General features: G+C 37.5%; 1 long non-coding RNA gene across 5 annotated transcripts in view; it reads left to right on the top strand.

Moving 5' to 3' along the window:
* The window catches only part of LOC123391636, a 129,492-nt gene extending 115,635 nt beyond the window's left edge, over positions 1-13,857 (top strand). For 4 of the 5 annotated variants that reach the window (XR_006606319.1, XR_006606322.1, XR_006606323.1 and 1 more), the window contains 3 exons: positions 9,802-9,900; positions 10,573-10,728; positions 13,711-13,857. This is a non-coding gene — a long non-coding RNA (uncharacterized LOC123391636). Of the gene's footprint in view, positions 1-9,801; positions 9,901-10,541; positions 10,729-13,710 lie in introns of all 5 variants that reach the window. The other variant, XR_006606321.1, reaches the window with a different exon arrangement.
* The last annotated feature ends 428 nt before the right edge of the window (positions 13,858-14,285 follow it).

Raw genomic sequence — 14,285 nt, 5'->3', positions numbered from 1 at the left:
TTTGCCTATTAGAACACAGATACTTTGAACGTAAAAGGATGAGAAAAGCTATACAGTACAACCATGAACCTAAGAAAATCTGGTGTATAGATCCTAGCCTAATTAGACTTTTAGTTATATAGTCCAGGTAGATATGAGGGAATATATTCTGAAACTAAAAAAGGATAAATGAGGCAGGAATATATTTTAATTCTCAGTGCATATGCAACTAGTGATAAAATTTTAAAGTACAAATGCAGAGAACATGGCATTAGTGAAAATGCAGAGTAGACAGTTTCAGGGACCTGCTCCTCCATAGAATCATCTAAATATTGAGCAAAATCTGTCAGAATCAATTTTGTAATAACTCAAGAAAATAGGCAAATGTTGATAGCAATCCCGCAACTGCTGAACCAAGAAAAAACACAACTTAGAAATAGTAGGCTTGCTCCTAATCCCATTAATGTTGGAATAAGTGACTTTTTTTTTTCCCCCAAGGTTGCAGTATCCTTAGCATCAAGGTAACCAGCACTAGACTCAGTCCCACAGAGAGAGCAATCTCCAATTTCTGAGCCTTCATTGTGTTCCTGAGAGCCTGACTGGCTCAGCACAAGGTGGACAGGGAGGGAGGGCTCCAACGCTGGCCTAATTGAGTACTTTAGAAGTGAACCTCTTCATAGAAATAAGCCTATTAAGGGAAGGAGATATTCGTGTGTTGGATGTCTCTGTGGACATTTCAGAGAAATCTAGCTGGGTAGATTTCCCACTGAGTATCCAACTTCACAAGGAAAATGAATTCAAGTTTTATTCCTTTTATGTCAATAGAACAAATTGATAAAAAAAAAAGGTGAAAATGAATATATTTCAGTTACAAGACAAATTATTTCATGCTAGTCTTTTTCAAAGTTGGTTTTAATAGGAACAATTAATATGAACTACAGTGGAGAGAAAATTTCTGTTAGAGAAACTCGAGTTTTGTTAAAATGATATTCAATCCCACCTTCATATATTTGAAAAGGTGTGCTAGTACAAGTCTAATACTATTTTGCCCTTATTAGAAAGCCAGGCTAAATTGTTTCTAAGACATTCTACTGATTTATGTTTCGGATTCCCTTTGTTAGAAAAAAAGAACAAACTCAATAAGGTATACCATGTTTCATTAGAAAACACTTGCTTAAGCCTTCTAACTATAGCAGAATGAATAAGGCTCATCACTGGAAACTCTGACAGCCCCCTGTGAAAAAATACAAAGGTCTGGAAATTAATATTTACTTTGGATCCAAGAAAACCATGTCGAATAACATTATTTCAGAAAGATTATCTCCATTTGACAATATCAAATGTCAAAGGAAAAAGAAAGTGTACTTTCAATATTTTCTGAAGGAAAAAAAAAATACCTCATTGAAAGAAGAAAAGAGATAGGCATACATTGTTATCGCTTCCACGGGTTTCTTTCCTTCAAATAATGTCATGTTACTGTTTACACTTAAACTGGAAGGCCCATCCCTTCTACCCAACTCTAAAACTTAGCCTCCTATATATTTCATGCAGAATAAGGCTGATTTCATTCAGCTCCCATAGACCATATGCAACCCTCCAGGAGTCATCAAGAATTCCACAGTTCAGGGATGCCTGGGTGGCTCAGTTGGTTAAGCAGCTGCCTTCGGCTCAGGTCATGATCCTAGCATCCTGGGATCGAGTCCCACATCGGGCTCCTTGCTCAGCAGGGAGCCTGCTTCTCCCTCTGCCTCTGCCTGCCATTCTGTCTGCCTGTGCTTGCTCTCTCTCCCTCTCTCTCTCTGATAAATAAATAAAATCTTAAAAAGAAAAAAAAAGAATTCTACAGTTCACAAACATTTTTCGTAAATTTATACAGAAAAAAAATCTGAAAAAAATACCTCCTGTAGTGCTTCGTTATAAATCTAACAATTAACATAAATATGTCTAAATAAAACTTCCCTTTATTATAAATGTCCACCAAAACCTATCTTTACAGGTTAGAAAAGTTAAAACATTCACACAGAAACTTATAAATGGCAATTGAAGTTTGGGATTTTTTAAATAAATACAACTCATGTATTTCATCACATTAGTAATATTTCCCAAGCCAAAGAAAGCAACCCTAAATCAGTCATCACCACTATTAACACTGGGTCAACACCAGCATAAAATTGAACCATTGTTTAAATATGTGATTGCTTGTTGTTCTATTTTAATGTTGGCTTTTCAATTAAATTTAAAGAATAGCCTTAGTGACTTGACCAAATTCAATTCATGCGATGTGAATTAACACCCTATTAGCAATATTTGAAATAGAAAGCCACAAAAATTAAACTGAATATTATTGAAATATGTCCCACTTCCATGGCTATAAAAGATGTTGATGGGATTTTGAACAATTGTAACCATCTCAACATGCATAAATAGTATGTTTTTCAACAACTGACATATTTTTAAATGATTCAAAAGGCCGGTATGCAGTACGACAAAATACACTTCTAGGTTTGTTAACATTTGAACCAATTACTCCCATTTTTAGTCCATTAGCTTTTGAGTCCAAGCCCAAGGCCTCTAGGTGATGACGGCCATTAATCTAACAGGGTGACAGAAATCCTTCCGAAGCCCTCGCACCGCCTCCCACACCTCTCCCCGGCTTTCCCCAAAGGGAGTATCCTTTCCATGAAAGCTAAGTGGTTCCTAACTTCCTGACTGTGGCTGTATTTCCCTAAATGACTGAAATGATAATCAAAGTGATGTGAAGGAAGTAGGATATCACAGTAGCCTTCTAGTTATCTCATGAGTGATATCTAGTTTCTACCACTTATCTATTCAAAATGCAATAAACAAATCAATCCAATCCGCACTAACACACATGCCTTTGTCTAGCTCTGTTCTCTGTCGTCAGCCTTCACGGAATGGACTCCACCGACCCAAAGAAATCGAGCGCAGGGAAGTTTTGCTCTTTATGGTATTCCATAGGACAATTAGGGATCTTCACTGAATTTATCTCTTGATAGCTTTAGTTTCGTCTATTAATTATTTTTAATAATCATTTTTCTTATAATGCTGACCATATAAAGCCTTTAAATGCTATTGTTACACGAAGTCAATGGAGTAAATGGTTTCATTACTTACTATCTGCTAATTACTGTGCTTGTCACTGGAGATGCAGAGATAAACATAACTGATACACGAGGAACTTTGTGCTGAAGGCTCGGCATCACCTGGGTTCCACGGAAAGCTATTCCACAGTCTAGGTAATGCTTTGTTATGTGCTCACTAAATCCACTTTTCTTCAGAGCAGTCTATCAGCTGACAACTAAAAATTTGTCAATATGATGTTACTTATTAGTAGCAATTAAATTATTAAGAGTAATGATAATTACTATCAGTTTTGATCCATACATTTCATTAGCACAAGCCCTCACTCTTGTTCTCCACTTTTCTCAGAAGTACACGAAATAAACAATACTTGAAAATACAGATTAACTATTCATTGAATTAATTAATTAATATAGATACATGTAGAATCTCTAAGAATACATATGAGGGCACAAATGTCTGATCAAATCTATCTCTAGTTAGTAGGTGACATAAGTGTTATAATCAGCAAAGATGCTATAAAAGTTCAATGTGGATCTATTTCATTATACTTATTATTATTATATAAGTATGAAAAGTAAAAATAAAATGGAGTTAGCAATGGACTTTGAAATTCAATATACAGCATTATTAGCATTAAAACCATTAAAAACTATTTTCAAACCCATTTTTTTCAGTAAGGATTTTATTCCACTTTTTTCAGATCAGATAAAGGAATATCATTTTCCTTATTTTATTTGTAACTGGTTATTCCACTTAAGGTAAATATGCGATGAAATATATCATATGAATTTATTTTCCTGATAACTGAAATCACCTCATTAAAACAAACATTAAAATTAACTAAAAATATTTATAAATATATATTAATGCTAAATAAATCAATTCAATATTTTTAATAAATGTTCTGGGTAGGTATTGTGAATAATTATTGTTATATCATGAACGCTAACAGAGCTTTTTGTCTTCCAACTTACATGTTTTTTTACAAAGATTTTATTTACTTATTTGACAGAAACAGAGAGATCACAAGTAGGCAGAGAGGCAGGCAGAGAGAGGGGGGGAAGCAGGCTCCCTGCTGAGCAGAGAGCCCGATGCGGGGCTCGATCCCAGGACCCTGAGATCATGACCCGAGCCAAAGGCAAAGGCTTAACCCACTGAGCCACCCAGGCGCCCCAAACTTTTATGGTTTTAATTGCTCATGCTTTCCAAATAACATTTTCAAGATAGATATTTTAAGTAATTTAAAGATAGAAAAAATAAAGATAGGTAGAGATAAGCATTTTTAGGTGTATTTTTAGTTATAAATATGGGATTAAACAAGAGATTGTAATATATATTATATATTATTATATATACAATATATTTTTTGGTCTAGTATTATTTGTTTTATCATCTGCATGTGACTTTTTTGACACATTATTTTTAAAAGCAATTATGCTATAATTGATACATATATAAAATTGAGACATTAAACTGGGAACAAGTGTGAGATATGTCTGATCATAATATATGAAATAAAAGACTTCTCAAGATCAATAAATAATAGACACCAAAATTAAAATATAGGCAAAGTAGATGCACAAGCAATTCACAAATAAAATAACTAATAAAAGTAAAGGAATAAAAATTATTGATTTTAATATTAGGAAAGCAAGAAATATCTTTTTTCTCCATACTGGCAAAGATATAAGTTAAGTATATTATTTAGTGTTGTTTATGGTGTATTCTTGTACATAAGTATGTTAATACACTTTATATTAAAAATAAAAAAACATAGATTATTCAGTTTTACTATTCTATTCATTATGTAATCAACATGTACAGTCAATATATAATGTACTTATCCCTGAGCAATTTATAAGGATGAATTAAGAAAAAACATCAATTTATTAGTAATATGGAATGCTTTAGAGCCACATTGGATGAAATAGTGTTATTAATTATATAAAGTTTTTAAGAGCCATGTAATATTAAATAAATATTAAAAATCATAACATTGGATGATATTAAATGGACATATGCCAACACAAATACTATTATCTAGGAGTTTATACAGGGATGTGCAGATGTTTTAATTAGAAAGTTCCTATATAGGCTTATTAAAGTTATTCAATTGGTAACTCCAGCTGAGGTTTTCACAGCTGGTTGAATTGCGAATCAGTTATAGTTTTCTTATAGTTTCTTTCTGCTTTCTAAATATTTTGTAATAAGCAGATATCACTTTCATAATAAGAAAAATATGGTATTTTAAAATAAAGGATGTCGGGCCTGGGAAGCAGATCTCTAGCTTCATTTTATTAATACATCATCCTGGGTTTATGTATAACTTAGGTATTTGATATCTCACAGAGTTAAGTGATATGGAACAAATTTATTAAGTTTTAATGGGGGGAAATGCCTGGGGGAGGTAAAGTACCACAAGGGGAGTAAATGTCGTCTACTTTCTAGTTGGTCTACATCCTGAGCTATCATCCTATCAGAGCCCGATATTGCTTTTGAATGGATATTTCCAAGTTGAACTCAAAATTAGCAGGGATTTAATTTTGGAAAAACACCCCATGTAATTTCCTTAGTTGGAGTGCAATTAAGGTCTTCAAAGACTTATTTTTGGACGCCTATTTTAAACAATTATTACAAATTTACCTAAACTTATTCTGAATTTTCTGATGTGTAAAATATTCTAAATTTTTTTAAGCAAATCTCCAAAAAAGTTTCGAAACACAAGAAATAAGTTCACTGTTAACTTTACAAAACTAGAAATAAATAGTCTTATATTTTTAGAAGGCATAGAAAAGAACACATTTAAATGAGCTTGGGAATTAGCCTGCCTTTCACCTCGAGATTAAATCAGATCTTTTCCTGTGACAAGTGGAGTTGATAAGAAGATCACAGTCAACAATGTACTAAGGCAGGCAACATTTTAAGAGAAAAATGGAAGAAAATTCCAGGAGTTGACATTTAGATTAGTCCAGGAGTAACAGGGAACTATTTTACAAAGTTTGAAATTATATCCAGTATAATGTTTTTCTATACTTAATGTACATGCTGTTGGCATGTACATTATTTTTTCAGAGAATCAATATCATTTATTTTCTCTAAGAGAAGATTGCTTCCAATTGGTCTGCTTTGTTTGTGAGGAAAATTTTCATGTATGGTACAGGAGTTCAATAAATGATGACAAATAATGACTGCCTCTGACCTCTTCCCCAGACAAGCTCTGTGCACCCCTCCTCCAGTATACTCGCAGACATTACACACCTGTTCATACACAAATTTGTTTCATGTTTTTTCAGTTTTGAGCAATATTGTCTTTCATGTGCAGGTTTGCACATATTTTCATTCTACTTATTATTATAATAATCAGTAATTTACTTCATATTTTGCTTCTTTATTTTTTAATAACTTTCCACTAGTGAAAGTTATATGTGGGCGTGGACCTTGTTTGTTTTACTGAACTGGTAAAAACTCATTAAAGACGTCACAGCTGTGGCCTTATGGTGTATGTATTATTTGATGTAACAAAGTAAACATTGTTCAGGTTAAAATGTATTTAAAATACAAAAAGATTTTTATAAATATTGCACGAAAGCTTAACTTCCAAAATTTAAAAAGAACAAAAATGTCTTACTGTCCTGAATATACTCAAAGTAAATTATCATGTCGTGGCAGAATCAGGATAATAGTAAAATAAAACCATAAGCATGTGTCCCACCAAACCTGTCAGTTGTTTGCAGAAAACCAAAGAAGGATACGACACACGGACACCTGATGGGCCCCGTCAGTTAAGCGTCTAACTCTTGGTTTCACCTCAGGTCAGGATCTCAGGTTGCGAGATTGAGCCTGAGTAGGCTCTGTGCTCAGGGAGGAGTCTCCTAGAGCCCCCCTCCGCCATCCTTCCCCGCTGCTCCTTCCCCTGCTCTTGCTTTCTCTCTTTCTTAAGTAAATAAATAAATAGATGAAATCCAAAAGAACAATGCACATTTTTTTGCCCTCTGCTTTTTTTTTTTTTTTTGCAATAGTATATATTATAAGTGCTGTTAATGTCACGATGGCCTTTTCTAACTTGCCTTTAATGGCCAGAAAGAAGGGAACTTGAAATGAAAAACTGAGAGATGAAAAAAATCTTAAAAAGACAAAATGGACCCATCTGTCAGCCTGCTAGGAAATCACCAACCAGCAGTTCGAGCTGACCGATTCACTCTTCGGAGGCACAGTCCTCCTTGAGACTGGATACGAGTCGTGACAATAAAACTGTCTATGCTGAGGACATGGCCGGCGATAGCAGGGCTGCAGTGAAGTGTGGCAGTCAGGAGCGTTAGCCGGTAATTGTCCCCCAGGACTGAGATGGGGGGAGGAGAAGACAGACGAGATGAGGCAATACTTTGAGCAGATTAAAGCAAATGCACATTTCAAAAATTTCCATCTAGCAAAGTCTAAACTATTAATTGAAATGTTCTATTTTATTTATAAGAAGTATCTTCAAAAATAATGTCAAGGAATATTAAAATGGGAAGGATAATGCAATGGGATATATCTCTTTCTACCTCTCCCCTTGTATGTATATATATCATTTTTTTATATATATTTCGGTTACTTCCTATAGTTACCAAGACCAAGTATAGTTCTATATATATATATATATATATGGGACTACAAATAATATATATCTAAAATATGTGTGACTGCAAATAATATGTATATGTATATACTTATATTTCATATTCTGGGCATACATTATAATTTGAATTATGGGACCTGTGATCTGTTGAGCTGGCTTCTTTTTTTAAACAATGTTTTCAAGGTTCATCCATATTGTAGCCATTATCAGTCTAAATTACCTTTAATAGCAGAATAATATGCCATTGTATGGCTATAACCCATTTTTTTTCCATTCATCAGTTGATGGGCATTAGTGTTGCTACTACTTTTTGTCTGTTATGAATAATGCCGTTATGAATGTTCATGCACGAGTTTTTGTGTGGATATATATTTTCATTTCTCTTGGATAAGTACACAAGGAGTCAAATTGTTCTGTCATTTTGTAACTATATTTAACTTTTTGAGGAACTGGCAAAATATTTTCCGAAGCACCTCTATCATTTTACGTTCCCAAGTAAATGTAGTAGGATTCCAATCCTCTCACTTCTTATTGTCTGTCTTTTCAAAGATAACCATCTTAATAGGTATGAAGTGATATCACATTGTCATTTGATGTATAGCTTCAAAATGGCTACAAAGGTTGAATATCCTACCATGTGCTTGCTTCCCTTGTGTATTTTCTTTGGAAAATATGCATTCTAATCCTCTGATCATTCTTAAGTATTTGTTTTTATTACTAATGAGTTGCAAGAGTGCTTTACCTATTCATGATATAAATCTTTTATCATGTATGTAATTTACAAATATTTTCTCCAATTATGTGAGTTATCATTTCAGTTTCTTGATATTTATCCTTTGAAGCACAATAATTTTTAATTTTGATGCAATATAATTTGGCATTATTTTTCTTTTATTGATGGGGGTTTGGTTTCAGGTCTAAGAAAATATTACCTGACCCAAGGTTATGAGATTTATTCCAAGGTTTTCTTTTGATTTAAGTTTGTGTTAAGTTTTTTAAAGATTTCTTAAAATGTATTTATTTGTCAGGGAGAGAGAGAGAGGGAGAAAGAGAAGGTGCTTAAACAGGGGGAATGGCAGGCAGAGGGAGCAGCAGAGGCTTCCACTGAGCAAGGAGACTGATTGATGCTTAACTGACTGAGCCACCCAGGCAACCCTTGAGTTAATTTTTTACGAGTGATATTAAAAAATGGACCCAATAGCATTATTTTGCACGTGGATATCCACTCATCCAGGTACCATTTATTGAAAAGATTATTCTCTATCTCCTGAACTGTCTCAGCATCCTTGCTGAGTATCAAATGACAATAAGTGTAAGATTAGAATAGAATGGAAGAAATCAATGCAATTATCTGCAAAGGGTTTTGAAACATTCATTTTCTGGCCTTTGGCATACAGAATATCAGTATCCTTAAAAATTAGTGAAACGCAGTAAAGTATATTCCAACCAAGATAGGAAGTTGAAGATTTGGTATTTATGTATTTTAGGATCTTTTAATCAAGTCAAGCCGGAGCTTAAACAACCTATTGGCATACAATACTTGACCTTTCTGAAAAGCACTGAAAACACTAATTTATTGCTCATCTCTAGTCAAAAATGTATTTCTTGGAATTCCCAGACTGGATATTCATATCCCTAGAGAAAAGAACACTACATCAAAAACTAATGATGTACTGTATGGTGACTAAATTAACATAATTTAAAAACAATAATAAAAATATATACCTCAAAAGTTTTTTTAAATCCATAGGTCCTATCTGATCTTTTCTCTGACAAAATTTGTCATACTGGGGAGCATTGCAAATATTAGCTTATCAATTAAGAGTTTAGTAAAGTAATGTGATACAATGCTATAACTTATATTCCTATCTCTGTCTTCCTTTTAAGATATTTAATAGTTTTAATAGGATTAGTAGTACAGGCCTTGTTAGCAGGGGCAAAGTCAAATTTGTTAGGCAAAATGATTGTCATTCACGATGGCCACGGAGTAGAAAATTATTCTTATACTTAATTTTCATGGGAGGTAAAGTAACACAAAAAAGGTATAGTTCTCCTAAAGATCTAGTTTTCCTATTGCTGAGTTGCTGTTGTCATTTCAGAGTTAACGGTGACCTTCCTGGAATAGAAGATAGCACCAAAAGCTAAAATATAGGAAGTGAGCATCTTTGAATAGATGAACAGTTACTTCCAACTTTTAGGTAGGTGAAATTTATGATATTTCATCCTGCTTTTCTCTCTTTCACATACATTTTATCTTAATTTCTTTTCATTTACATCAGCTTATTTTCATTTACGTGACTCAGATATCTGTAAGCAAGTTTCCCTTACAATGTAGAAATGAAGCAACATCATATGATTCATGACTGAATAAACGCAACTAACCCACTTAGGGATGATTAAAGCAAGCGAGCAGCAGTGTTCTGCATCGGAACACTTGTATAACCAATTTCATCTGGGCAGGACTATCCAATTACTTTCAAATATATATTAGTGAAGCATTATAAACATTACAGTGTGCTGGTTGAAACAGAACAATAAAATGTGTGCCCATTTATGTAAATCACCAAGCAGTTTTTTCTCATTGTTTTCTAGGTGGCATTTTTAGTAGCAAAGTCAGCTAAAGGTCAAATTAAAAACCCTATAATTTATAGAACAGAGAAAAGGAAAAACGGGATCTAATTATCCTAGATCAACCCTGAAGATAAAATTTTACTTTGGAGAAGTTTATTTCGTTCCTGAAAGCTGGGGATTTGCAAATTAAGACAGAATCTATTTTCTAAAGGCTGTTTTCTTAATTATAATTTAGTATAAATAATTATACTTGATTTTCCTTTTTGAGCCAATGCATCGCTTTGCCCACCGTTTCGCAGCCCACCTTTGCAGGCGCTGCCTGAGGACTGCCCACGCGCGTCGCCCGCAGGCCACGGTCCTGCGCCCCGTCGGATCCGGGCCCGGCTGCCCCTTCCCTGCGCGGACGTGCGGAGCGGGCGGCGTCGGTTGTCCCGGGGGGAACACGTGCAGAGCAGGTGGGTGAAGGCGTGTCTAGGAGGAGCCTTCGCAGAGTCCCTCCGCGATCCCCCGGGAAACGCTGCGGCTTCCCCGAAGGCGGCGACTCCCCCCAGAGCTCTTGTCCATCCCGGTCCCGCCCTGGACGCCGCTTCTTCCTTCCTCCGCGGCTTCCTGCGTTTCCCTCCGTCCTTCCCGCGCGGCTCTTCCTCCTCCTTCCTCCTCTCCTCCGCCGCAGCGACGCGACCCGACGGCGCCCGGGAGGATGCGTCCGAGCGCTGCGCCCACGGGGTCCGCAGGGTCCGCGGGGTCCGCCGGGTCCGCGGGGTCCGCGGGATCCGCGGGGTCCACCGGGTCCACGGGGTCCACCGGGTCCACCGGGTCCGCGGGGTCCACGGGGTCCGCGAGGTCCACCGGGTCCGCCGGGTCCGCGGGGTCCGCGGGATCCGCGGGGTCCACCGGGTCCATGGGGTCCACCGGGTCCGCGGGGTCCACAGGGTCCGCGGGATCCGCGGGGTCCACCGGGTCCGCGGCGTCCACCGGGTCCACCGGGTCCGCGGGGTCCACGGGGTCCGCGAGGTCCACCGGGTCCACCGGGTCCACGGGGTCCACCGGGTCCACCGGGTCCGCGGGGTCCGCGGGGTCCACCGGGTCCGCGGGTTCCACCGGGTCCACCGGGTCCGCGGGGTCCGCGGGGTCCACCGGGTCCGCGGGTTCCACCGGGTCCACCGGGTCCGCGGGGTCCGCGGGGTCCGTCGCGCCAGGATGGAGCTGTCACCACCCCCGGACGGGGCAGGTAAGTGTTTCTTATCAGCGCCACCCCCTGTACGATCCCAAATTGAACAAATGGAAGCTTTGAAAACCCCTCAGGAACAAGAGGACTTTCTTCCCGGGATGTTTTGCGGTATCAGTTGTCCACGAAGTAGGAGGAGGTAGAGGGAGCAGGAGCGGGAGCGGGAGCGGGAGCGGGAGACCGCGACGGCCTGCGGCGGGGCTGGGCCCGGCGGCCGCGGTGGCCTGTGCCGGTGGCCGGGCCGTGTTCCTCGTGTGCAAACAAAGAAGTGTTGGTCACAAGAAATGATTTTATTTGTCCACTCCATAAGGGGATCCTCGCCCCTGGTTGTTATTTAGGTTTCAGATAATCATGTTTTTCTCATGCTATATGGACTCGGTTAGTTTTATTGGTGCCAAGAGCTTAAGTCAAGTCGACGGCTGTTTGGAATTATTCACAAAAAATAGGAATTGATGCTTAACATCACACAGCGCTAAGAACTTTTGAAGATCAAGAAATCTCTCTCTCTCTTTTTTTTTTTTTTTTTTAGATTTTATTTATTTATTTGACACAGAGAGAGAGACAGTGAGAGAGGGAGCACAAGCAGGGGGAGAGCGGGAGAGGGAAGCCGACTCCCCGCTGAACAGGGAGCCCTACATGGGGCTCCGTCCGGGGACCCAGGGGTCATGAGCTCAGCGGAAGGCAGACTCAACAACTGAGTCACCCCCGCATCCCAGGAAATCTTAATGAGGCCGCGGTGTAGCGCCCTTGATGAAAGATTCCTCTAGTCTTTTCTAATAAGATTCCTCCAATTGTCAAAAGATAGATGTTGTTGGATATATTTTTCTTTCCTGTCGTTTTATTTTTGTTTAAAGGACCAAGAAAAGTAGATTATATCTCAGAGATGATTAAAATGTTACTAGAAGAGAATGTCAATTATTTCCTCACTGATCCCCAAAACAAATAAGCAAAAAAGCTTATCACATCAATTAATATTTCTTAAATGAAAGGAATGAGTAAGAAAACCACTAAACAACTTCTCAAATATATTAATCTCTTTTAATATTCTGAAAACAATATGGACGTTGCCTTTACTTCCTACCTGGCAACTCTAAGGACCTTAACTGATATATATAATATAATATTTTAATATGTATTGAAATAATACATATTGTTATTGAAATAATAAAAATGTATTTTAGAAGGACGAATACAATTTTAAATTAGTTATTGGAAGATTTTAGAAAATAAATAAAAAATTAAATAACCAATATTGCTACATTTTTAAATAGCCTGTATATAAGCATGACTCATGTTTTCAAAACATAAAATAAATTACACACCTTAGAGAAAGGACAATTGAAGCACAACTTATTTTTGTTAATTGGAAATATGTTCATATTCTATTTTTTATTGGATCTGATCACATTTACTTTTAAACCATTTAAATTTGGTAAGTGCTTCACTTCTACAGTGTATATGGTTATTACGCATGATACATTATGGGATGAGTTATTGAGTGGAGGGTTTCAAGCAAAATTTTATTACCATATGAAAAAAATGGCACAATATGAAAAGTGCAACCTGTATAGATTATTAAAAAATTCGAAGTATGAACTGCCTGTAGTTTGTGGTTTAATGTTTTCCTTACCACATCACTTCTACCTTTCATAGTACGGAAATGTCTGCTAAGATGAAAATGTGATTTTTTTTAAGATCTTATTTATCTATTTGAGAGAGAGAGAGAGGGAGAGAGAGAAAGCAAGTGAGCAGGAATGGGGGAAGGGCAGAGGGAGAAGCAGGTTCTCTGCTGAGCAGGGAGCCTGATGTGGGGGGCTCTACCCGAGCACCCTGAGATCATGACTTGAACTGAAATCAGACCCTTAACCGACTGAGCCAACCAGGCACCCCTGAAAATATGATTATGTTTTATTTCTCCATTGTCCAGCAGACTAGCCAATAGCCACGGGTCGTCACTGAGCCCTTGGAATATGACTTGTGTACTTGAAGCACTCAATTTTTAATTTGATTTACTTTTAATCAGTTTCACTGTAATAGTCACGTGTGGCTAGTATATCTTACTAAACGCGTAGGTCTAGAATGTCAAGTAGCAGGTAGCTTGGAAGAATAAAAAATGCGAGAAAGCGCTTTCTGTGCATTAGAGACGGCCCAGTGTGTTAATGGGAGCTTCTTCCGGGACCTCACTGGATACTTCCCTTTGCTTTCCCAGCCAGCAAAAAAGTCAACCTTGAAAATGCACACATTTGAGTGCCTTGAAGATTGCGAGGTATACTCCGCCATCTTGCCATTTGAGACAACATGGATGGAACTAGAGCATATCATGCTTAGCGAAATAAGTCAAGCAGAGAAAGACAACTATCATATGATCTCCCTGATATGAGGAAGTGGTGATGCAACATGGGGACTTAAGTGGGTAGGAGAAGAATAAATGAAACAAGATGGGAATGGGAGGGAAACAAACCATAAGTGACTCTTAATCTCACAAAACAAACTGAGGGTTGCTGGGGGCGGGGGGTTCGGGAGAAGGGGGGTGGGGTTATGGACACTGGGGAGGGTATGTGCTTTGGTGAGTGCTGTGAAGTGTGTAAACCTGGTGATTCACAGACCTGTACCCCTGGGGATAAAAATATATGTTTATAAAAAATAAAAAATTTAAAAAAAAAAGATTGCGAGGTATTTCTCAGCATGATAAGCAAGTGCCACATTCTTATCATGATTGTGAAAATAATAGAACTTATTTTAAAAATAAAATCTCAAATCAGTGTCTCAAAATAAGTAAAGATA

Source organism: Mustela putorius, unplaced genomic scaffold (assembly GCF_011764305.1).
Source record: "Mustela putorius furo isolate JIRA1106 unplaced genomic scaffold, ASM1176430v1.1 tig00000275_pilon_pilon_pilon, whole genome shotgun sequence".
NCBI lineage: Eukaryota > Metazoa > Chordata > Mammalia > Carnivora > Mustelidae > Mustela > Mustela putorius.
Note: the sequence above shows the minus strand (reverse complement) of the source record. Positions and strands in the feature narration are given on the sequence as shown.